This window comes from Triticum dicoccoides, chromosome 3B (genome assembly GCF_002162155.2).
Source record: "Triticum dicoccoides isolate Atlit2015 ecotype Zavitan chromosome 3B, WEW_v2.0, whole genome shotgun sequence".
Lineage (NCBI taxonomy): Eukaryota > Viridiplantae > Streptophyta > Magnoliopsida > Poales > Poaceae > Triticum > Triticum dicoccoides.
In genome coordinates, this window is record NC_041385.1 from 340,353,230 (window position 1) to 340,379,992 (window position 26,763).

A 26,763-nucleotide genomic window follows, 5' to 3' on the forward strand; every position below is an offset into this window, starting at 1 on the left:
GTGAGTGTTGGTCCAAACTGTCGGCCGCCGGTGGCCACCAGGGGCAACTCTGGGCTGGCCTACCAGAAGTCTGGACAATCCGGTGTGCCCTGAGAACGAGATATGTGCAGCTCCTATCGGGATTTGTCGGCACAGCGGGCGGCTTTGCTGGTCTTGTTTTACCATTGTCGAAATGTCTTGTAAACCGGGATTCCGAGTCTGATCGGGTCTTCCTGGGAGAAGGTCTATTCCTTCGTTGATCGCGAGAGCTTGTCATGGGCTAAGTTGGGACACCCCTGCAGGGTATAATCTTTCGAAAGCCGTGCCTGCGGTTATAGGCATATGGGAATTTGTTAATGTCCGGTTGTAGATAACTTGACACCAGATCCGAATTAAAATGCATCAACCGTGTGTGTAGCCGTGATGGTCTCTTCTCGGCGGAGTTCGGGAAGTGAACACGGTCTTTGGGTTATGTTTGACGTAAGTAGGAGTTCAGGATCACTTCTTGGTCATTACTAGTTGACGACCGTTCTTCTTGCTCTCTTGTCGCTCTTATTTGCGTATGTTAGCCACCATATCATGCTTAGTCGCTGCTGCAGCCTCACCACTTTACCTCTTCCTTTCCCTTTAAGCTTTGCTAGTCTTGATACCCATGGTAATGGGATTGTTGAGTCCTCGTGGCTCACAGATTACTACAACAACAGTTGCAGGTACAGGTTATGCGATGATCATGACGCGAGAGCGATGCTTGCTTGCGTTGAGTTCTTCTTCTGCTTCTTCTTCGATCAGGGGATAGGTTCCAGGTCGGCAGCCTGGGCTAGCAGGGTGGATGTCGTTTGAGTTTCTGTTTGTGATTCATCCGTAGACGGATGATGCTCTTATGTATTGTATTGTTGTATTCGTGTGGCATTGTATGCCTTATGTATGTATCCCCATCTTTTATGTAATGTTGATGTAATGATATCCACCTTGCAAAGTGTTTCAATATGCGGTTCTATCCTTGGTGGGACCTTCGAGTTCTTTAGGATAGTGTCGCATATTGGGCGTGACAAGTTGGTATCAGAGCCTCCACCGACCCTAGGAGCCCCCTTGATTGTTGGCCGTTGTTGAGTCTAAAAGAAACTGTTTTGAGTCTTAGGATTATATATATCGGAGAGTAGGATTCTTTTTACTCCTCAGCCCCTTCGTCGCTCTGGTGAGATCTCCTGACGTAGATGTTTTGTCTTTCCTCTCCGCAAATTTCACAAAAAAAAAAATTTAGGATCACGCGGGTATCTTGGGATTGTTCCGATAGTCTTGTGACGAGAACATTGTTCTTGGTGCCTCCTGACATTTAGGGGTTGTGGCAGTGTCCCGGGGAGTTGAGCTCCGAGGTATTGTCGTCACAATTTTATCGTTGCAGTTCTGGAATACCTGAGATTTGCCGACATCGAAAATCTCTTTTATGCAGTAGTTGGTGAGATAACCCCGATAACCCAATACTGGGGCGAGCTCGGGAGTATTGCCATAACTCGTATAACGGATGCTTTTCGAAGGTTGAGGTACACGATTTCCGGAGTTTTCTTGGTTATGTGTTGACGGATGGATACAGCTGGATGTAGGTATTGTTAGTTTGGGTGAGATATATTGCTTCCCCTGTATCCCCAACACCAGATTGCATAACCAGAAAGTTTCGGGAGTTTTATAGGTGGGAATTCAAGTAGCTCCAGTTTTATCTTTCCAACAGACACATGATACGATATGGGATCTATCATATGTTTGTTCCGTCTTATTTCTGCAAGCCAATCCTTTGTTTTGTTTTATTTGTGGTATTCGAGTTGCTTCAAAGTCTAGTGTTGATTCCATACCTTTCCTAAACAGTGTTCTCATATTTCTATGTGAATACTAATCCTTTTTAATCATTGAGATTGACATGTCAATTCTTTTCCAAACCGGCGTGCTTCTCTTCAAGTGGATCCGATCATTTTCAACATTCGCAAGATCAACTCTAAGTTTTCTCACCGGTGTTTGTTTCATCCATCCCAAGTTGTTTTTGTTTTTCCCGCCCTCCCACCCTTTTTTCTGCAAGGACTCTGATTTCTTAATCAAGTTTCCATTTATTCATGTGAAGTCTCTTCACTTTTTTCAATCAATGTTCTGATCCGGTGATCCCTTGTGAAGATGCTCAACAGTTTCAAGCTCATCATTCTTCATTCTCGTATTCTCTCCGGTGGATCAATTTCAAGTTTCGGTGTTGATCATATCTCTTCTTGTTGTTTCACATATCTTCCCATGTGAATTTCTTATCCAAGGCTCTCTTATTTATTCACCTCTCCCAGTTCATGTCCGGTGTGCTCAAGATATCTTAGAAGACTTGTGTTTCCATTCTCAATCTGTTCAAGATATTTCGAGGTTGTTATCTCATTCAAGCTATTTAATTCTACCGGTGCAATCTCTCTTTAAAATCATTTCCAACGGTGTATCTTTTGAGTGGGCCCTAACCCACAGGTCTTTTTCCAGGATCTTACCTGACTCTTCTAATTTTCCCGGAGCTACTCCCAAATTCTTTTCAAAGTTTGACGTAAGAATGAATTATCATCAGTCATATGTATTTCTCCAAGATCTTTCAAATTCTTTTCATTGTTGGCTCAACCCCCTTCGCTTTTCATTCTCCCGGAGTATCTCTGTAATTTGGTGGTGTTTTTCGTCGTCATTTGAAGACTGAAGAAGAGTTTCTCGTAAATCTTGCTCCATTCTCTTGGAGATTCATGGTTCTAGCTTGATGCCATCCTCTCATAATTGTTTTCAATTGTGAGAATTTTTTTCATCCATCCGGAGCAATTCAAGAGTCTTTTCAGATTGATTCTCCGTAGCCCATCATCTCAGAATTACTCATTCTCAACCTTCAACTCTTGTTCTCCAAATCTTACCGGTGCATCGTTCAAATATTCTCTAATCAGTTCATGGCCTCTTCGTTCTCACGTATCTAAATTCCCTCAAGTATCTTCATTCGTTCTCTAATTCTTACCGGTGATTCACCCCTTTACTTCGTTCGTTTTCAATTCATACGGTGGTTCGTTCAAGATTTCTCTTCCTTCGTCATCGTATCAATTCATTCATTCATTCGTTCTTTCATTGTTTCAATCCCACCGGTGGTTCCATCAATACCTTCTCAAGTTTGCGCTATATCTCTTTTAATCCTTTCTACGGGAATAAGTAGTGTGCCAAATCCATTGCTTGTCATCAATTGAATTTGATGAAGGATACGCATACCGTAATTCTTATTCTTGTTTCATCCAAGTGATTAATTCCTTCTTCTGGAGATTGTTCATGATGAAGTAATTCTCGGTTCTAGTTTTCATCTTTTCTTTCCGGAGTTCCATGTTTTCTCGGTTATATCGTCGCCAAGCTCCATCTAAATCATTACAAGGCTTCACCTTGTTCTTTCAACTTCTCTTCCTTTCTATCATCCTTTTATTACCGGAGTTCTTCATGAAGGCTCTACATGATGGTTCATCAAGGATTTAATTTCTTCTCGAAGTGGTCATCGAGATTCTTTTCAGAGGAGTTCAAGCATTCTTCATCTTGCATTCCAAAGTGCAATTCTTTCTACCTTATCTTGTGAGGTGGTGTTATGTCACTCTTCACAATTTCCCTTCGTGTTTCACAAGTTGTCAGGAATGAGCTAATTAAATTCATCATTTTCTCTTCGGTCAAGATATCTTTTCGACCAATCAATCTCTTTGTTGGAGTTATCTTGGGTTATATTTCACCTAAAGCCTTCCATTGGGAATGTTGCTAATTGTGGTGCTTATCATTGATCCAAGCTTTCTCCATATCCTTCTCGGTGAAAGAAGTTTTCATCTCTTCGTTGTTCTCAAGAAAGCAATTGTTTCCTTTAGTGGCCGGTTGTCACCTCATCATTTTGAGTTGTTTTCCATAAGCCCACAACAAGCTGGTGCCTTTCGTTGTTGATTTTTCAACAACTCCGTTCAATCCTTCTTTGCAAGGATGCTTTCCAAGTTCATTTGTGGCAGAAGATTTCTTTTTCTTCTCCGCCCCTTTATCCCAACAATCTAGCTTCTATTCTTTTGTTCCGGAGGCATTGTGATGTTGCTCTTTTCATCCATCATCTTTCTTTGGCAAGATCATGTTTTTTTCATGCTTATCCACTTAACTGGAGTGTTGTGTCTATCATTCCTCTTTTAACCGGAGTCTCATCCAAATGCTTTCATTTTGCCAAGTTCAAATTAATGTTCCTTCCATGTTCAACCGGAGTGCTGCCCGAATTCTTCCTCTCTCATCTAGTTTTAACCGGAGTGGTTTCGAATTCTATCTTGTCCATTAAACTCTTGATTCATGTCCTTGCAACCTTCAAGTTATCGTAATGTTCCTTGTTCCTCTTTTCTAATGGAGTGTTTTCAACTTTGTTCATCATTGTTGTTTTCTTTCTTCATTTTGCTCAACCTCTCAAGGTTCGTGGTTTCACTCATTCGTCAAAGAAGCAACTTAGTTTTACCACTTATCTTCCTCTTCCTTTTCCCTCCGGTGCCATCCTAGATCTCGGGACGAGATCCTCTCGTAGTGGTGGAGTGTTGTAACGCCCCGGATCCGATGCGCCAGGTGTCTGTCAGTTATTCGCCTTCGTTGCCATGTCATTTGCTTGCGTGTTGCATTTTATCATGTCATCATGTGCATTTCATTTTGCATACGTGTTCGTCTCATGCATCCGAGCCTTTTCCCCGTTGTCCGTTTCGCGATCCGACGGTCCTATGCCCCCCGGAGTTCCCCTCTTATCTCTCTTCGTGAATGGGTGTTAAACTTTCTCGGAATGACCCGAGCCTTGTCAAGTGGCCTTGGTGTAACACCGGTAGACCGCCTGTCAAGTTTCGTGCCATTTGGAGGTCGTTTGGTACTCCAACGGTTAACCGGGTAACCGTAAAAGTCTCTTTCTCTTTGCAGCCCAACACCCCTTCCAAAGTGGCCCAAAACCCATCTAACTCCTCTCCATGCTCCCGGTCGTTCGATCACGATCGTGTGGGCGAAAACCGTGCTCCATTTGGATTCTCCTAGCTCCCTCTACCTATAAATACTCCTTCCCCTCCGAAATTCGCGGTGCAAACCCTAGCTCTCCTTCTCCTCGCGCCGCCGGACATTTTCTCCCCACCGGCCGGACATGTCCGCCGCCCTCTCCGTGCCACGTGTCGGCTCCTGATTCGCCGAGCCCCGCGCCCACTTCCCCGCGCCGCCGCGGCCCGCCGCAGCCCGCAGCAGGCCCTCCGGGCCCGAGCCGCCGCCTCCCGCGCTGGATCTCGCTCCGCCGCCGTCGGGCGCTTCGCCGCCGGGCGCTAGGCCCCGCCTCCCGAAGCCGCCTCACCTTCCCGTCCGCGCCGCCGACGTCCCGTCGCCTCTCGCCGCCGCAAGCTCCTCCGGCAGGTTCGCCGCCGTCCGGCCTCCCCACGGCCAGATCCGATGGACGGAGGCCAGATCCGTGCCCCGCGCCGCCTTCCCCGTCGTCCGTCGCCGCCGGTGACCGTCCCTCCTCCGTCGCCCAGCCGCCGCAGCGGATCGGGAGGAGCCCGATCCGGTCGCCTCGCCGGCTTCCTCCTGCCGTTGACCGGCCACGTGGGCCGCGCCCCCCTCCAGCCCAGCACCCCGACCTAGCTCCAGCCGGCCCGTCTGACCTGCCTCCTTCTTGGGCCGAGCCCGCTCCGGTGAGCGCCCCCGTCAGCCTATCCCTCGCCTGCGGCGCTATTTAGCTAATATGCGCTCACTTCGTTGTTTTTCTGAAAAACTGCGGTCCCAGGATTTTTGTAATTATCATGCCATGTTAGACCTGCCGTAACTCTGCATCCGTAGCTCCGTTTTACGCGTATAATATGTAAAATTGATCGTCTCAAAGAGTACATAATTTCGTTCCATTGCATCATATTCATTTGAGGTCATCTTGATGCCTGAATCATCGTTGTAAGAGTGCTTCGTGATGTTTTCTGCTGTCTGTTATCAGAACGAACTCTTTTGTCAGTTTTGCCATGATTGATGTGTGTATCCTATGAGGTTGATTCCTACATGTGTTTCGAACTATGCTATTCCATCTTTACAGGGGTGTATGCCATATATTTTTGTGATCAATGTGATGACTAGCACAAGCATGCAAACTAGGCTTCGTGTTAATGCTGATTTTAGTCCCTGTTCTGCTGTAATTTTGATGCCATGTAAACATGTTGCTACTAAGCATTCTATGCATAATCTGGAGATGTTCTATAAACATGTTTTGATCTGCATGTCATCCTCTATCCATCCATGCCCCTGGTTGCATTTATAGGTTGCTGTAGCTTGTTGTAATCTTGCTCTAAAGTTGCTTGAAAATGTTGCTGTCAGCCTGTTTACATTAAGTTCCCTTGTTTCCATGGTTGTTCCTAGTGTTACATGCATCCTATCACCTTGCTATTGCCATGCTTAGCTTCACAAACATGTCTTCTTACTGTTGGGTGCCTTTCCATGCCATGTATTACTCTGTAGTGAGTTGCACAAGCTCATCTACATGCCTTCATAATTATGTTCCTGCCACGTATGAATCTGTAACAATAACTTGCTATGTTTACATGGGTGCCATCTTATTTTCGGATCCCTTTTGGCTTATGGTCAGTAAGGGTCTTTTGATCTTTGCTTTTAGTAGATTCATTCCATGCCTTTGTTTCCCATGATAAGTTCCTGTAATATGTTGTTTGATAGCTCTAAACATTGCATCGTGCTGTTATTTTCTGCAAAGTCTGAAATTGTAATCACTTGCAATCTTACCACGTGTGTTTGGGCATGTTCTAGTGATTTCTGGAGATAGCTCAGTGTTCATGTTTTGTTGTGCTTTACCTGTACATCATGTCCATGCCTTTTGTTCTCATGTTGGGGTGCTGTAGTATATTGTTTTGATGCTTGCATTATGCCTAGTCGCTGTTTTGGACAGCTTGTCCTTTAAACTTGTTTCATGTGTGTGTGTTGAACCGTTGCTCCGTTTTGAGCATGCTCTATATGAAACTTGCTTAGAATTGCATGTAGTTTCATATTATCATGTTGCATCCTTGTTTTGAGGTGTTTGCTTGATGTTTGGGTGCATTTCGCATCAATGCCATGTTTAACTTGTTTTGCTCATATCTTCTAGGCCGTAGCTCCGAATCTAAAGAACTTTATATGTAACTTGACTAGAATCTCATGTAGATCATCATTGTGCATCTTAACTTGCTGTTTAACAACTTGAACATAAGGTTTATTCAGATCTGGACCAATTTCGAAATATGCATATGAGGACTTACCGGAATTGTTATATGTTGTTCCCGGCCTCATTCAAACTTGCTTTGATGTGTTGTTCTTGTTTGCATCATCTCTTGCCATGAGTAGCTTCATGCTTGTTGTGCATCATGCCTTGTGCATCATGCCTTGTTCATGCTTCTTTTCGATAGTTCCTGTTTCGTTGCGATCGTGAGGATTCGTTCGTCCACGCTTGGTTCGGCTTCATCCGTTCGTCTTCTTCATGAACTCGTTCTTCTTCCTTGCGGGATTTCAGGCAAGATGACCGCTACCCTGGATCTCACTACTATCATTGCTATGCTAGTTGCTTCGTTCTATCGCTTTGCTGCGCTACCTATCATCTGTTTGTCGAGCCATCCCATGTTGCCATGAACCTCTAACCTTTGACACCCTTCCTAGCAAACCGTTGTTTGGCTATGTTACCGCTTTTGCTCAGCCCTCTTATAGCGTTGCTAGTTGCAGGTGAAGTTGAAGATTTCTCCATGGTGGAAAGGATTTTGGTTGGGTTATCACAATATCTCTTATATTAATAATGCATCTATATACTTGGTAAAGGGTGGAAGACTCGGCCTTTTGCCTAGTGTTTTGTTCCACTCTTGCCGCCCTAGTTTCCGTCATACCGGTGTTATGTTCCCGGATTTTGCGTTCCTTACGCGGTCGGGTGATTTATGGGACCCCCTTGATAGTTCGCTTTGAATAAAACTCCTCCAGCAAGGCGCAACATTGGTTTTACCATTTGCCTCACCTAGCCTTTTTTTCCCTTGGGTTTCCGGAGCCCGAGGGTCATCTTTATTTACCACCCCCCCCGGGCCAGTGCTCGTCGTGAGTGTTGGTCCAAACTGTCGGCCGCCGGTGGCCACCAGGGGCAACTCTGGGCTGGCCTACCGGAAGTCTGGACAATCCGGTGTGCCTTGAGAACGAGATATGTGCAGCTCCTATCGGGATTTGATGGCACAACGGGCGGCTTTGCTGGTCTTGTTTTACCATTGTCGAAATGTCTTGTAAACCGGGATTCCGAGTATAATCGGGTCTTCCTGGGAGAAGGTCTATTCCTTCGTTGATCGCGAGAGCTTGTCATGGGCTAAGTTGGGACACCCCTGCAGGGTATAATCTTTCGAAAGCCGTGCCTGCGGTTATAGGTAGATGGGAATTTGTTAATGTCCGGTTGTAGATAACTTGACACCAGATCCGAATTAAAATGCATCAACCGTGTGTGTAGCCGTGATGGTCTCTTCTCGGCGGAGTTCGGGAAGTGAACACGGTCTTTGGGTTATGTTTAACGTAAGTAGGAGTTCAGGATCACTTCTTGGTCATTACTAGTTGACGACCGTTCTGCTTGCTCTCTTCTCGCTCTTATTTGCGTATGTTAGCCACCATATCATGCTTAGTCGCTGCTGCAGCCTCACCACTTTACCCCTTCCTTTCCCTTTAAGCTTTGCCAGTCTTGATACCCATGGTAATGGGATTGCTGAGTCCTCGTGGCTCACAGATTACTACAACAACAGTTGCAGGTACAGGTTATGCGATGATCATGACGCGAGAGCGATGCTTGCTTGCGTTGAGTTCTTCTTCTGCTTCTTCTTCGATCAGGGGATAGGTTCCAGGTCGGCAGCCTGGGCTAGCAGGGTGGATGTCGTTTGAGTTTCTGTTTGTGATTCATCCGTAGACGGATGATGCTCTTATGTATTGTTTTGTTGTATTCGTGTGGCATTGTATGCCTTATGTATGTATCCCCATCTTTTATGTAATGTTGATGTAATGATATCCACCTTGCAAAGCGTTTCAATATGCGGTTCTATCCTTGGTGGGACCTTCAAGTCTCTTTAGGATAGTATCGCATATTGGGCGTGATAGCTGCTCCATTACTTCCAAGCGCACGAGATCACGGTGGTCACCCGCCTCCCATTGCAAGGGATACTGCAGAACCCAGATGCAATGGGGAGGATCATGGAATGGGCCCTGGAGCTGTCAAGTTTCGGTTTGAAGTTCGAAAGTACCTTGACGATTCAGAGCAGAGTCTTGGCGGAGTTTGTTGCGGAATGGACCTCGACGCCCGACGAAGAGGTACAGGAGACCACTCTCCCTGGCAAGGAAACGAGCCACAACTGGATCATGTACTTTGATGGTGCCTTCTCGCTGCAAGGCACCGGGGCTGGTGTGCTGCTTGTCACGCCCACCGGAGAGCACCTCAAGTATGTCATCCAGATGCACTTCCCCCAGGAGATGTCAACCAACAACACCGCCGAGTATGAGGGTTTGCTTGCCGGTCTCACGATCGCGGCAGACCTCGGAGTTAAAAAGCTCATCGTCAGGGGCGACTCACAGCAGGCAAATCAACAAAGATTATCAAAGCCCGTTGATGGAAGCTTACGTAGATGAGGTGAGGAAACCGGAGGAGCGCTTTGACGGTATACAAGCGGAGCATGTCCCTCGGGCGGAGAACGACATCGCCGACTACCTGTCAAAGCGCGCTGCCCTCAAGCTACCTATGGAACGAGGTACTTTTGTGCTTCAGTTAACCCAACCATCCGTTGAGCCGTCGACCGGGTAGAACAAGCGAAGGAAGCTAGGCCCCGGCAAGTACTTCCCCGCCGAGCTCCCCGCAGCCGCCGGCGAAGATGTTGCCGTGGATGCCGATCCTGCAGCGGGGCAACCGACTCCGGTAGGACCTCGGGTCATGGCCGTGGAGGCGGCCGCTCCCGTGGCAGAAGAGATGCCTTTGGTCATTGTCGTCGAGCCACAGGCTCCAGCATGGGTGCAGCACATCGTCCGATTCCTTCAAAAAGGAGAACTTCCTGAGGAGCCATAAGAGGCAGAAAGAGTAGCCCGCCGGTCTGATCTGTACCAATTCGTTGATAACGTATTATATAGAAGAAGACCGAATGGGGTGAAATTGATGTGCATCTCCCGGGAGGAAGGACTAAAGCTGTTGGCAGAGATACATGGAGGTATATGTGGCTCCCACATAGGGTCGAGAGCCCTTGCCGGCAAGGCTTTCCGGCAAGGTTTCTTCCGGCCCACCACCCTCCAGGATGCGACGGCACTAGTAACCAAGTGTGAAGCGTGCCAGTTCCATTCGAAGAAGCTCCATCAACCAGCCCAAGCCCTTCAAACTATCCCTCTCTCCTGGCCCTTCTCGGTTTGGGGGCTCCACATATTGGGCCCTTTCCCCCGTGCTGTCGGGGGCTTTGAGTACTTGTACGTCGCAATTGACAAGTTCAAAAAGTGGCCAGAGGTGGAAGCAGTGAGGAAGGTGACAGCGCAGTCAGCCATCAAGTTCTTCAACAGACTAGTGTGTCATTTCGGGGTGCCCAACAGGATCATCACCGACAACGGCACACAGTTCACAAGCCATGCCTTCATGCAATACATTGAAGATCTTGGCAGCAGGGTTTGTTTTGCTTCCGTGGCACACCCATGGAGCAACGGGCAAGCGGAGAGAGCAAATGCTGAAGTCCTGCGAGGCTTAAGAACGAAGACTTTTGACAGGCTGCACAAGAGCGGAAGGCACTAGATTGATGAGTTGTCGGCGGTTCGTTAGTCCATCAGAACGACGCCAAATCGAGCCACCGGCTAGACACCCTATGCCCTGGTTTATGGGGCAGAAGCAGTTCTCCCCACAGAACTCATATACGGGTCACCTCGAGTGCTCGCTTATGATGAGCTTGAGCAAGAGCGATTGCGGCAAGATGACGCGACGCTCCTTGAGGAAGATCGTCTCCGGGCGGCTGTGAGAGAAGCATGCTACCAGCAAGCCTTGCGTCGCTATCATAGCCGCAAGGTTCGTGCCCGGAGCTTTGAGGAAGGCGACCTTGTTCTTCGTCATGTTCAGTCGGCTAAGAATTCCAACAAGTTGACGCTGAAGTGGGAAGGCCCTTATCGGGTAACACGAGTCACCAGGCCCGGCGCAGTCCGGCTGGAGATCAAAGATGCCATTCCAGTGAGCAACTCCTCGAACAACGAGCATCTCCGCAAGTTTTACCCATAAGGTGCGGCCGCCACGCGTCCCGGCAAGCCACCCTTTCGTACAAGCTTTCCCGGCAAGGCATGTAACCCTTTGTACAAAGCCAGGCGCAGACCCTAAGCATAAATAAACGAAGCGCTGGCGCCCTAAGTCATAGCATGCATGCTAGGTCGAGTCTCTTCCTTGGTTAGGGTTGATAGTGCTTAGCAGTGGCTAACCCCTAGCTTAGAGGTCGAGTGCGTGTCTATCTGTTCTTCTCTGTCTTCTTTGGTTCGTAGGACACATAAATATCCTCCCCGAGCTATTTTGGAGAAAAGGGGACGGACCAGCATCCGAGCCCCGGCAAGCCAAAGTTGCCGGGGGCTACAAGAGCAAAGATCCATCTGCGGCAAGACAAGGTTGCCGGGGGATGTGGATCCAGATAAGTTCTCTATCCCCTATCATGTGTTTCGTTATGAACTGAGGTATGTGAAACCTCATTTTATCCTTAGGCTACCGTGCTCCCCTCATTCTGGACCCTAGGACTCGTCTCCTGGGACCGATTTTGGTCGTAGCCGCGACAGCAAGGAAATGAAATGAGGAGCCTAAACCCACCTCATCCCTGCCTCGGCCAAGGGCGTGAGAAAGGTCGAGCAAAGTGGGGGGACGGCAAGGCCTGTTGCCGGGCGAAAAAATGTTATCTTAAGGGTAACGAGGATTCTCTCCTTGTCGTGGGTTCCACCCGCGAACGAAAAACCCGGCAAACTTCCCTTTTTCATTAAAAAAACATCCCATACAGATACAGTTCGTACGAAATGAAAAACATGAACAAGGAGATTACAAGTTCTAAAGTTAACAAAGGCCCGAAGGCTTACAAGACTAAAAAGATACAAGGTGCATGTAACCCCTTTCTTGTCCCTCTCCTCAGGAAATGGAACGAGAAAGCAGAAGGGCACAAGGAGCGCCTAGGCGAGCTACGAGTGGCAGAAGACACCAAGGGAACATCTCGGTGGCCGTCCAAGGGCTGGATGGTGATGGCGGCGCCGGAGGCAGAGCTCGAAGACGAGGCGGCAGGACGTCAATACGCGATGAAGGCGTCGGTGCCCGCGTACTCTGACTTGACGGCCTTGCCGCCCGCCCTCTTCCTCTTCCACAGCCTCCCAACGCCATCCGCCCAAGGAGACGACCCCGAGAAGTTCAAGGAGCCGGTGACACGGATGATGGGGTCGCCGGTGCCGCTTAGAGTGGCGCCTGACGCCTAGTCGGACCCGTCATGCTACCGCCCGCTAGCCTCGTCGTCGCTACCGTTTTCTTCCTCGCCACTCTCGCTCGAGGAGGAGTCTTCGTCGTCAGAAGAGCTCTCCACGCAGCACCTTACGCGAGTCCCGAAGTGCCCGAAGATCTTGACGGAGAAGAGGCCACCCTCCATCAGTTTGAAATGGAGAGTGAGCCCATCAGTCAAGCTGTGGAGGCGAGCGAAGGTCTTCCACCCTCGGTGGAGATACATGACGTGAGGGGCAGGGAACTCGACGTCGGCCCATGTGTCGCTATTCCCGCAACCCCTCATATGCAGCCGCAATACCTGCGGCGGATCCAGCTCCATCTCCCACGCAAAAGGAGTCGGGAGGCGAAGGCGACAGCGCGGTGGCTGGCGTAGCTTGACGAAGAATTTGCAGGGGTTGTCCCCGGTATGGCCCTCCATCGGAGGAGGGGCTGCTAGCGGAGGCGAGGCTGATCTGTCGCCCCGTCCTCCTCTCCCTCGAGCACCACAACGGCCTCGACCTCGCCCCCTTCCCCTTCCTCTAGCAGCCGGTTCCACCACTATGAGCTCTTGGGGAGGAGCGATGCTGTCTGGCCGAAACCCTCGCCGCCACCGATGAAGCATCGTCGCGCCCCCTCGCCATGGCAAAAGAAAGGAGGAAGCAGGAATGGGGAGAGGCAGATGACGAAGGGTTGAGAGGCAACGTTCCTCCCGCTCCCCTCTTTATAAAGGGGCGGGGGCGAGGCTCGACCGCCCCCTTTCGGCCAATCCGGCTCCTTGAAGTGACAGCAAGCAGGGCCGTTGACCGTCCTCCCTGCTCCATTGAAGGTGCATGGGAATCGACCCCCGCACGCGACTTCCCACGTCCCGCACGCCTGTCATTCACTCTGCATTATGCATGCAGCGAACGTGGCGCAAGGGGCGGGCGCAGTGGGACGCGTGGAGCGACGATTCCCAAGCAAAGACAGTAAATGGGAGGTGGCCCTGCGGTCTCAAAGAGACACGCAAGCCGCCTCTTCACTGTCCACCACAAGGTGACGCCAGCATGCTTCTGTCATGCGCGCGCGCACGACCCCCTCGTCGTGCGTTCAACGCGGGTTGTGGGGAAGCGCAGCGGACGGAGCAGTGGTCGTGGTAAAAATCCGCTCCAACTGCCCGCGTACCGTTCTAGGCCTGGGCCAACAACGTGTTGCGCTTATGTGTGGCCCAGGCCCGGGGGGCTCCTGTCGGTGTACAAAAGTTGGGGCTCTGCTTTTGACCCTTTACTTGTGCACGGGCAGTCAGAGCCTCCCGCCACGGCCATGCATAACAGGGCAGGAAAGGGATGCCGGAGAGAAGCCGAAGCCACAAGACAAACAAAGCAACGACAAGGACCAAGGCCAAAAAGATCAGATGGACAAAGCAGGTTTCCCCGGCAAGGACCCTTGCCGGGGCAGCCTCAGCAGCCCCGGTAAGACCCTTGCCAGGGCAGCCTCAGCAGCCCCGGCAAGACCCTTGCCAGGGCAGCTCACCCCCACCAGCCAAGCGAGCCACCTTTGAGCCCACCAACGCTAAACAGACGCATTGGGACAGGTGTTGACACCAGATTTTGGCACAGTCAAGAACTTATTTAAAATGGCCTCAAATAGAGAAGTGTTCTACATGAAAAAGTTTTTTATTGTCGATACGAACATCTTTGAAGTTTGGGCCATCGCCATCTGATCTCATCTCGAAAGCCGAAGTTGTGTTCGAAATACTGAGATTTTGTATTCAGAACACTATTCTGCACATTACGCCCCCAAGACTGCCTCGTACGGAAAAATGATCTACATGGATTGTCTTCGTCTCGTCGAAACGATTGATTTTTATATAAGAATCATTCCAATCCGAGTTCGTATGCAAAAGTTAGAGCCATCCGAATACAGCACTATCACGAGGCAGAAGTGGCGCGCCCCACCAGACACCATGTCTGATGGGTAGCGCGAATAACAGCCTGTGTTGCACGAGCGATTTTACCCTCAAGATAAACTCTAATAAAAAATGTTCAACATAAAAGTTGTTCGTCTCGTCGAAACGGTCAAGATTGCTTTTGGGCTCGTTTCCATCCGAGGTCGTTTACCACCTCAAAAGTTACCCGCAAGGTGCAGCCAGTTTAAACCGAACAGTTTTGGAAAGTTCGGACAAAACCAATCCGAATTTGACTAGGGTTTTGGACGTGAATCCAAGCCTTTTGCTTGCATGGGAAGTCCAGCCGCCTCTTATATACCTGAGGGGTGATGGCCGATTGAACAACACCAATCGATCAATTCATCTACCACTTTTTATCTTTTATCTTTTCTCCTTAAGCCTAGTTCTTCTTCTTTCTCGTTCTTCGTTTGTTCTTCTTGTTGCAGGGCGGCGAACCTCGAGGCCCTAGGGGCGCTCAGGTCGACCTAGGGCAGCCCATAGCCGCCGCGCGCCCAGACGGGGTCCCTCCCGCGCGTGGGGTTTCGGGTCCTCAAAAGCACCCGCCGGATTGCCTGCGTACTGCGCTTCCGGCCGGGTCTCCTTCAACGTGAGATGCGGTGCATCACCCTCGGTGTTGGAGGTACACGGTGACGTGTTCGTGTGACGCGTTTCAGCGTCAACACACTTTTTGGCGACTCCACTGGGGACGAAGCTTTGAACGGTCTCCGGCCCGTTCTTGCTACGAAGAGATCGTCATCTAGGGTTTGCAATCTACAAAGGTAATATGAATACTCGATTCACTTATGTAGACGCAAATAATGCATATGTTGTTGCTAGATCGTCTAATGAACATAATGTATCGGCTAGCCCTAGTTTTATCAATCAGGTATCTAATTATGTGCAACAGCCGATTCAGAATAATCTTCATGCTTCAACTTTATATAATTTTAGCAACATGCAACATATGTATCCCAACTCCCATGCATCGGCAACCCCACAAATCTATATGCCGATGAACAACATGATGAGTTCAGTTAATCAAGTTGAAACACCCAATGTAGGAAATTCCAATGGCATGCAACATAGTGTTTCATCTTTTTATTCATCGGCAACTAATTTGTAACATGTTAATCCAAACATGCCGGTGGATAGGGGAATTGGCCATGCTACTACTAGTTATTCGGCCAATTACCCTCAAACATCATATGCTACACCTCATGCTACTAGTTTTTTGGCACCATACGCGACTGTTGATGTCCATAATTCGGCTTCGCATCTTAATGGTCATGGCCGAATAAGTGAAACTTCTACAGGAGCACAAATGCCTTCACCTACTACCATGGCATATCATGTTCCCCATACACAATTACAGAATTTTGGCAACATCTCATTGCCGAAAGAGTCTAAGAGCATTGGGGGGCAACCATATCCAAACTGGGTAGTTGAGAACAACCTTACATTCTCTTGGGATTTGTGCAACTCCATTCGAAAGGAACTAATAGAAGGCAGGAAGCCTCATGATTTTGCTGCAGTAAAAGCTAGAGTTGTGCAAATGATGCAGTTGCCCAGTCTTGCACCATCCAGTGCACCCCGTAAACAATTGCAAAGTTTTGGCACCTCATTGCCGGGAAAGTCTGAAAGTATTGGGGGGCAATCTCACGAGGAGTGGATGGAAATTGAGATGAAAAAGTTTAAAGCTTGCCAAGCTGAGATGTGGGCTAAAATTAGACAAGAGCGAGAAGCCTTGCAAATTCAAAAAGATAAAGTTATTGATTCAGGTAACAAAGAAAATTCAGTTATTAGAAAAGCCGAATCAAGTAGTATATATTCTGAGTCAATCAAATCCAAAGAGGCAAGCATTATTGAGAAAGGGCATGGAAAGCATAGCAAAACAGCCATATTTGATTTTTCTAAAGTCAATGGAACCTACTTCCTGCCCTATGAGTTCCGTGCCGTAGAAATTGACAAGCTTCAAGGACAAGAACAAGTAGCCGAACAAAGTTCGGCCGACAAAAATCTTCAAAGCAGTGATGCACGGATTCAAGAAAAAGATGATGACAAGGTGTTGGGGAGCCATCCAAAGACGGAGCAAGATGTTCTTCAAATGGCACCACCATCATGCTATCCCAACATATTTGAAGAGGTATGCATAGCGAGTAATTTACCTATTTTCAGATTTGGTCGCAACTTCATTATTGATGCATCTATAAGAAATATTCTCATAAGTAATTTTGAAAGACCAATGAAGAAGGGTAATTTACTTGTTAGCAATAAAATTGTTATGGAACATATCGGTCAAACCATTGCGCCATTTATAAAGACCAATAATGACTTATTGTTACAGCCAAAGCTTTCCCCGTTGCTTTATCTAAAGTTCTTATCTAGTTGGGTAGCTTTGCTTATTTCGTACTTGGCTTGCACTTGGTCTCAACTGAGACATGTATATTCTAAATATCTTCGTTTCAGAAATTTAAAGCCAAGGTTAAATTCTATTGAGAAAACTGATGCTAATACAATATCTTATCCAAAGACATCGGAGATAGAGTGGAAAACACAATGCATAGCCGAATGGGGAGATTCCAAATCTGAACCATTTGTTTGCTTATCTCCAAAGCCGTTCAAACAACAAGATCGGCTAGAAAACAAGAAGAATACCTTCAATTCAAGCATGTGTGATCAAATATTTGATTTATTGCTGAAAAATAATTACATTACAATTCTCGATCACCATGTTAAGCCATCAATCCAAGGACGGATGTATTGTAAGTTGCATGATTCGTCCAAGCATAATTTTGAGGATTGCAACATGTTTCGTCAAATAGTTAAATCGCCCATTGATAAAGGACGATTGAAATTTGTTGAGACACCAAGAGATGACCAGTCTATTCCGATTGGTCCCGATGGTAGAAAGTTTTTGCATCGGCTGATTCAAGCCGATCCATTTGAAGAGAAGGTAAAAACTACATGTGATGGGATCAAGCTTTCAAGTAAAGAAGTTGTTGAAGAGCATAATGAACATAATCTTGAGGGCAAGAATTCCATCGAAGCTACAATGGAGACGCCAAGGACTGGGGGGCAACAAGCAAATGCAATGATGGATGAAAGCAAACCAGAAGAAAACAAAGGCCGAAATAAGCGCAAGTGTAAGAGATCAAAAGTCACCTTCGCTGAACTATTGGATAAATATCAAAAGAAGAGTGAAGAGAAGAATGCTTATCAGCCAAATCATGCAAAGAAACCAAGATCACCCCCAAGGCGCAAATATGAGGTTCGGCATTGGCAAAGTGATAACTTTAATGCAACATATTCATATCCTTATTTTGGGCCGCCAATGTCAATGTCGTGGATGCCTCCCCATGGTCATATAGATACATATTCATCATGGGACAGGTATGATACAAGTGCACATTCTCCATCTTATTCTAGACCATCTCACCAATACTATGCAGCTCCAAGAAGATCAACATTTAAAAAATCACACTTCAAAGACCGTTTCAATCATAAGGAATCGGTCCAGAGCTCAAGGAAGAAGAAAGAGGTGGTCAAGCAGGTTTACCGCATTAAGAGAGATGGTCGTAAGAGTGCAATTTCAGATTTGATCTTAAATGAAAAAGAGCCAATTAAAGTGTTGACATTGGCTACTAAAGGCAATGAGACAAAGCAACCAATTATTGAGAATCGAAGTGCCAAATCTGAAGAAAAGAATTTGAGAGTGCACAAGGCCAAAAAGGAATTGCCATTGGTCAAAACAGAATCACAGCCGAGATGCCCGCTTGGCTTTCGTACTGGCAAAAGAAGAAATTACAAAAACTTAGTGCACAAGAACTTGAAGAAAGGAACATGGCATGGGTTCCCAAAGGAAGTGCTCAGAATAAGAATTATGTGCAAGCTTCCATTACAAGAAATGCGGCAAAGGTGAAGAAGGAAAAGTGTGAAAACTACGAAGGACCAAGCCGAAGGTTTCAACATCTTTGGTCTACACATTGTCCATATTCTGCAACTATGCCATCAATGCCTATGCCATGGAATTCGTTATCAGGTATGATTGGTAACCCTCAATGGGCTTATTTTAATCCATGGATGCAATATAATTTCTTACATCATGAAAGGGTATTGCCAAATCACTATACATTTGATTAGCTACAAGTTTGTTGATGATCCAAAGGGCCGAAATACTTGATTTGTCATTTCGTTTGTTTATTTCGGCTATATGTGCTTTGAATGAAGTTTACATGGTAATGGCCGATATTTATCTATCGTCCTAAGATTATGTCAATGCATGGTCGGTGTGGTATCCAAACATCGTCCTTAGTTCAATAGGAGACCAAAACAAGCCTCATACAACTCAAAATATGTTTGCACAATAATAAAAGCCGAATATGAAAATTTATTCGGTTTGGAGCTTTTGGTTGCTGTAGGTGCTATACAGATTGAGGCTTTCAGTGATTCGTTATAAGTAGTGCAACAAATATACAAGTGTTATCAATGTTTTGACGAATCACTTATAGTTTATCTTGGGATATGTCTAGATGCAAAATTTACCTTGGGTTGCTTTAATATCCTTCATATATCTAGACATGATAATTCGAAAGAGTTGGCACAGCAAGCATCCGGCTACTATGTTAACCATGGTGTATTGTATTATTTCTATCAATAGCCGATGCTAGGTCTTGTCAACATAGGTAAGGCTGAACCGAAGCCCACTGCTTCGGCCACTAATGAAACTTTTATGCAGGCGAAGTAAGGATTGGAGAAAGTTTATTATTGATTATCAGAAAAATCCTAGCAAAAGGGTGAATAATATGGTTCCGAGGATGACCTTGAGATACATATCTATGGGACTTTATCATTGGATTGTTAAGGAAGTTGAGAAAGTTTCACCCAAGCTTGCATCAAAATATTCATACAAGCAATGGCCGATATAAACTTATCGTCCTAAGAATATGCCAAAATGGCCGATGGAGTGTTGACATCATCCTTAGAACAAGCTATGTGCAAGTTATTTTTCGGCACACAGGCTTTGCCGAAAAACAGGGGGGCATGTGTTGACACCAGATTTTGGCACAATCAAGAACTTATTTAAAATGGCCTCAAATAGAGAAGTGTTCTACATGAAAAAGTTTCGTATTATCGATACGAACATCTTTGAAGTTTGGGCCATCGCCATCTGATCTCATCTCGAAGGCCGAAGTTGTGTTCGAAATACTGAGATTTTGTATTCAGAACACTATTCGGCACATTACACCTCCAAGAATGCCTCATACGAAAAAATGATCTACATGGATTGTCTTCGTCTCGTCGAAACGATCGATTTTGTTATCAGAATCGTTTCAATCCGAGTTCGTATGCAAAAGTTAGAGCCATCCGAATACAGCACTATCACGAGCCAGAAGTGGCGCGCCCCACCAGACACCATGTCTGATGGGTAGCGCGAATAACAGCCTGTGTTGCACGAGCGATTTGACCCTCAAGATAAACTCTAATAAAAAAACGTTCAACATAAAAGTTGTTCGCCTCATTGAAACGGTCAAGATTACTTTTGGGCTCATTTCCATCCGAGGTCGTTTACCACCTCAAAAGTTACCCGCAAGGTGCAGCCAGTTTAAACCGAACAGTTTTGGAAAGTTCGGACAAAACCAATCCGAATTTGACTAGGGTTTTGGACGTGAATCCAAGACTTTTGCTTGCATGGAAGTCCAGCCGCCTCTTATATACCTGAGGGGTGATGGTCGATTGAACAACACCAATCGATCAATTCATCTACCACTTTTTATCTTTTATCTTTTCTCCTTAACCCTAGTTCTTCTTCTTTCTCGTTCTTCGTCTGTTCTTCTTGTTGCAGGGCGGCGAACCTCGAGGCCCTAGGGGCGGTCAGGTCGAACTAGGGCAGCCCATAGCCGCCGCGCGCCCAGACGGGGTCCCTCTCGGGCGCGTGGGGTTTCGGGTCCTCAAAAGCACCCGCCGGATTGCCTGCGTACTGCGCTTCCGGCCGGGTCTCCTTCAACGTGAGCTGCGGTGCATCACCCTCGGCGTTGGAGGTACACGGTGACGTGTTCGTGTGACGCGTTTCAGCGTCAACAACAGGGCTCAGGAGGCACCTCCGTGGTGGCATGCAGATCTTTGTGAAGACAAAGAATAGTCAGGATTGGATGAGGATAGAAAGGCAACCATCCTCACCGAAGAAACCCACAAGACCCCCGGCAAGATCCTTGCCGGGGACGCCTGCGTGCCACGGCAAGATCCTTGCCGGGCCACCCAGCAAGACCCTTGCCGGGCTACCCGGCAAGGCCCTTGCCAAGCGCGCCAGCAGGGCCACTGCCAGGTCTGCGCCAGCCAAGTCTCCGCCGCCATTAGCATGCAGCTGCCGACCCAACCAGCTGTGCAGGCACCTGCGTGGCAACATGCAGCTCTTCCTGGAGGCTCCACCACCGCGCCACCTCAGCTGCCTGCCTGCCTACATGGCACCGCATGCACCGCTGGCCAGGACGCGTGCCAAAGCAAGGATGAGCGGCGACGGACGGGACGGGCCTCTCTCCCGTCCCCGATAAAGTGAAGGGACACCTAAGCCTCACATTAAATGCGCTTTGTCCCGTAATACCAGCGATAAGCTCGTGATGCTGTAGCACTTTCCACCTCCTGTGTGCCACTGTGGCAGCCCCTTTCGCCTATAAAAGGAGGCCCATAGCACACGGGGGAAGGATTCAGCTCTTTGGAACCTCACAGCACCTAGAGCTAGTTCGAGAGCTCAAGAACACTAAATACATCCACCAAAGTAGGATATTAGGGTTTTACGCATCTTTGTGGCCCGAACCTGGGTAAATCCCTTTGTGTTGTCTACTAGTCCCGCTGTAGGATCGGAAGTATGTGTAGAGGGGGGTGATTAGACTACTTGACCAAATAAAAAACTTATCCTTTTCCCAATTTTAGTCTTTGGCAGATTTTAGCTATCTTAGCACAAGTCAAGCAATCTTAACACAATTCAAGCAAGAATGCAAAGAGTATATGAGCAGTGGAAAGTAAAGCATGGAACTTGCAAGAATGTAAAGGGAAGGGTTTGGAGAATTCAAACGCAATTGGAGACACGGATGTTTTTGTCGTGGTTCCGATAGGTGGTGCTATCGTACATCCACATTGATGGAGACTTCAACCCACGAAGGGTAACAGTTGTGCGAGTCCACGGAGGGCTCCACCCACAAAGGGTCCATGAAGAAGCAACCTTGTCTATCCCACCATGGCTGTCGCCCACGAAGGACTTGCCTCACTAGCTGTAGATCTTCACGAAGTAGGCGATCTCCTTGCCCTTACAAACTCCTTGGTTCAACTCCACAATCTTGTTGGAGGCTCCCAAGTGACACCTAGCCAATCTAGGAGACACCACTCTCCAAGAAGTAACAAATGGTGTGTTGATGATGAACTCCTTGCTCTTGTGCTTCAAATGATAGTCTCCCCAAAACTCAACTCTCTCTCACAGGATTTTGATTTGGTGGAAAGAAGATTTGAGTGGAAAGCAACTTGGGGAAGGCTAGAGATCAAGATTCATATGGTAGGAACGGAATATCCTGGCCTCAACACATGAGTAGGTGGTTCTCTCTCAGAAATAGCAAGTTGGAAGTGTAGGTTCGTTCTGATGGCTCTCTCCACGAATGAAGAGGAGGTGGAGGGGTATATATAGCCTCCACACAAAATCTAACTGTTACACACAACTTACCAAACTCGGTGGGACCAAATTGAGAAACTCGGTCAGACCGATTCAGCAAATCTAGTGACCGTTAGGATTTTCGGTGGGACCGACATGCAACTCGGTAGGACCGATATGGTTAGGGTTAGGGCATAACGCAATCTCAGTGAGACCGATTACCAAAACTCGGTGGGACCGATTTTGGTAATAAGCTAACCAGAGAGTTGGTCAAGTAAACTCAGTGGGACCGGTTCGCTCATTTCGGTGGGACCGAAATGTTACAAAAAGAAAACAGGGAGTTTACATTGCAATCTCGGTGGGACCGATCGCTCATCTCGGTGGTACTGAAACGTTACAAAGGGAAACAGAGAGATTACAATCCCATCTCGGTGAGACCGAGATCCCTATCGGTGAGACCGATTTGCCTAGGGTTTGTGGCAGTGGCTATGACATCTGAACTCGGTGGCGCCGGATAGAAAGAATCGGTAGGGCCGAGTTTGACTTTTGGTTTAGGTCAAATGTGGATGTGGGAAAGTAGTTGAGGGTTTTGGAGCATATCACTAAGCACTTGAGCAAGTAAGCCATTAAGCAACACCTCATCCCTCCTTGATAGTATTGGCTTTTCCTATAGAGTCAATGCGATCTTGGATCACTAAAATATAAAATGTAGAGTCTTGAGCTTTGAGCTTGAGCCAATCCTTTTATCCTTAGTATTTTGAGGGGTACACTTTTCTCATCCATGCCATGCCATTCATTGATCTTTTCCTGAAATATTTATCTTGAAATAGCATTATCTCAATGAGCTATATATTGTTAGGAATTACCAAAACCACCTAGGGATAGTTGCACTTTAAATCTCCCCTTTTTTGGTAATTGATGACAACATATAGATCAAAGCTTCGACAAATGATAATAAGAGTGAAAAACATTGTCGCTTTGAGGAGTATTTGATAAGCAAGAGCTCCCCCTAAATTTGTGCATAGTTTAAGATTTGCTTTGGACTGCAAATGCACAAAGAGTTAGGCTCATGGGTTACTCTTCCATGTCACATACATCTTGGTGGAGCCCTCAAAATGATAATAATTGAATACATGCACTCATCACCAAACAAAGTGAATGATCATATAGAGATAAAATGATAATGTCATCCAACAAGCATTAATGTAGCATATGATCAAACACATGATTATCCAAGTATCACACAGACATAAAGTATCTTAAACAAACAAATAAAGTTCAACCACCAAAGCAAGAGAGAATAAAAAGCAACGCTCTCTCTCGAAGCCTATGATGTATACATTTTTCTCCCCCTTTGGCAACAAGTTACCAAAAAGTTCATAGAAAATGCATAGCATTAAATCGTCTGTCAAGCTTGATCTTTAGGTGGTGGTGTAGAGATGGCTCCTTGGACGAAGACTTCAGTAGATGTGGATGGAGCTGGAGGAGTAGGTGCTAGAGCTGGTTGCACTAGGGCTGTAGCTGGTGCAGATGAAGTGGCTCCAGTGTTTGTCACTGGCACTGCAACTGATCTCTGAGCTCTAGGCACTCTGGCAAATGCCTCAGTGGTTGTCTTGCCCTTCCTCTCCTGCATATCATCCTGGAGTTGCTCAACAACAGACTGGATCTTAGTTACCTTCACACCAAGTCATAGAACTTCTGCTCCATGATCCTCTCTAGGCTCTCCTGGTTTTGAGTCAAGGTGGCGAGCCCCTTCTCAATCCTCAGAGTGGATGCAATCAAGTAGCCAAGCTGATCCTGTTTGCTCTTCAAAAAGTACTGAGATGCCTCTTCCATTGTTGGCATCTTGGTAGCCTTCTCTGTCCTTGCCTTCTCCTTCTTTGCTTGAGCATGCACAGAAGATGGTTCATCCTCATCCATAACCACTTGGTTGTCCTCAAAGTCTGGATAGATAGGCATGTGATCCTTGTCCAACAAGTATGTGCCAGTGCCCATCTTGGAGTTAATCAGCTCCTGGATCTGTGGGGCATACCCACAACTTCTCTTTTGGTCAGCAGCTGTCCTCTTGATAGTTTCAACTATAAGGCTCATGACCTTGAACTTTTGTGGCACATCAAATAAGTGTAGCAGATTTATTGCATGGCCTCTGATCATGTTGTGATCACCTGACTTGGGAAATAGAGTGTGCCTGAGGATCCAGTTGATGGTTGGCAGTCCTAACAGAAGGTAATGTACTGATCCAAACTTGTGTGTCTCAACAGCAGCATTTGGGATCTCCTTGTACATATGTGCCATAGTGTTGTGATCCATCTTATTTTTGGCATAGACATCCAAGTCATCCTCTTTCTCCTTAGGTGCATTGATCAGATTATCCCATTCTTCAATTGATGATTGGTACCTAGTACCTTCAAACATCCATACTATCCTGCCATCTGGATAGAAGTGCGATGTGGAGTAGAATTGCATTATGAGCTCATAATTCCACTTTGTAAGCTTCTGCCCAACAAAGTCTGCTACTTCAAAAGCACTAAAGCTGTCATACACACCAGGATAGTGTTCTTCATTCTCCTTCATGTAGGTCCAGTCAACCCACCTCATGTCACACACTATTGTCTTCTTGTCTAGCAGCACTGTCTCATAGAAATCATGTTGTTCCTTTGTATGGAACCTATAGTCAACAGTAGTTCTCCTCCTGACTGCATAAGGATCAGTCAACCTCCACTGTCTGAGTCCTGCATCCTTTCTCAGCTTCATGTTCTCAGCCATAGGATGGGCATCATTATGATCTGGAATTTTTGGGTTCAATTTTCTTAAGACATGCTCTTCCTCATCTTCTTCTTTAGCAACAGTTTCAGGCACTGGGGTCTTGTTCTTCTCAGCAGCAGATATGTTCCTGGTATTCCTCTTAGGTGCAGTCTTGGGCTTGGAGGCAGCCTTGGGTGCTTCTTTAGGCTTTGTTGAAGCAGCCCCTGACCTGATAGCATCACCCATAAGCTTATGAGCTTTGGGTGCTGGTGCAGCAACCTCTTCCTCTTCTTCCTCTTCGGAGTCTCTCCTCATAAAGGGATTTGCAAGAATCTTGGTAGTAGTGGTTCTAACTCTCTTTTTCTTCTTGTCTTGGCCAACAGCTTCATCTTCTGATTCAATGGTAAACTTCATGGTTTCCCCAGTGGCAACCTTCCTAGGTTTGGAAGTGGGAATCCTTCTTGCAGTTACCTCTTTGGGTTCAGATTCCAAAGGTACTTGAGTGGAGGCTCTACCTTTAGACATGGGAGTTCTCTTTGCAGGTGCTTTGTGTTTGCACACGAACACGTCACCGTGTACCTCCAATGCCGAGGGTGATGCACCGCAGCTCACGTCGAAGGAGACCCGTCCGGAAGCGCGGTACGCAGGCAATCCGGCGGGTGGTTTTGAAGACCCGAAACCCCACACGCCCGGGAGGGACCCCGTCAGGGCGCGCGGCGGCTATGGGGTACCCTAGGTCGGCCTGACCGCCCCTAGGGCCTTGAGGTTCACCGCCCTACAACAAGAAGAACGAATGAAAAACGAGGAAGAAGAAGAACTAGGGTTAAGGAGAAAAGATAAAAGATAAAAAGTGGTAGATGAATTGATTGATTGTGTGTTGTTCAATCGGCCGTCACCCCTTAGATATATAAGAGGCGGCTGGACTTCCCGTGCAAGGAAAAGGCTTGGATTCACGTCCAAAACCCTAGTCAAATTCGGATTGGTTTTCTCCGAACTTTCCAAAACTGTTCGGTTTAAACTGGCAGCACCTTGCGGGTCTTTTTTCTGGTGGTAAACTACCTCAGATGGAAACGAGCCCAAAAGGAATCTTAAATGTTTCGACGAGGCGAACAACTTTCATGTTGAACGTTTTTTGATCAGAGGCCATCTTGAGGGGGTTTTAGGCTGTTTTCCAAAGTCTGCTGCAGAAAAATCCAAAACCCGGACAAACAACCACAGAGTGTCCGGCCGTCCTCGGAGAAACCCAAAACACGGATGATCATTCCTGGAGTGTTTGGCCATCCTGATGCAGCCGCGCATTTTCGGCTCTAACTTTTTCATACGAACTCAGATTGGGATAATTTGTTTATCAAAATCAACCGTTTCGACGATACGAAGACAATTCGTGTAGATAATTTTTTCATTTGAGGTATTATTGGGGGCCTAATCGGCCAAACTATACTCTGAATATAAGATCTTAGTACTTTGAGCATAGTTTCGGCCTTCGAGATGAAACCGGACGGCGATGGCCCAAACTTCAAAGATGTTCATATCAACAATACGGAACTCTTTCATGTAGAACACTTCTCCATTTGAAGCCATCTTAAATAAGTTCTTGACCATGCCAAAATCTGGTGTCAACACATGCCCCCCTGTTTTTCGGCAAATCTTGTGTGCCGAAAAATAATTTGCACATATCTTACTCTGAGGACGATGTCAACACTCCATCGGCCATTTGTATGTGCTTAGGATGATAAGTATATATCAGCCATTGCTTGTTTGAACCTCTTGATGCAACTTGGGTGAAAACTTCTCAACTTATATAACAATCCGATGATAAGGTTCCATACATATGCATCTCAAAGCCATCCTCTGAACCATATTATTCACCCTTTCGCTAGGATTTTGCAGATAATCAAGAATGAAGTTCCTCCAATCCTTGCTTTGCCTACATAAAAGTTTCATTAGTGGCCGAGGTGGTGAGCTCCAATTCGGCCTTACCTATGTTGG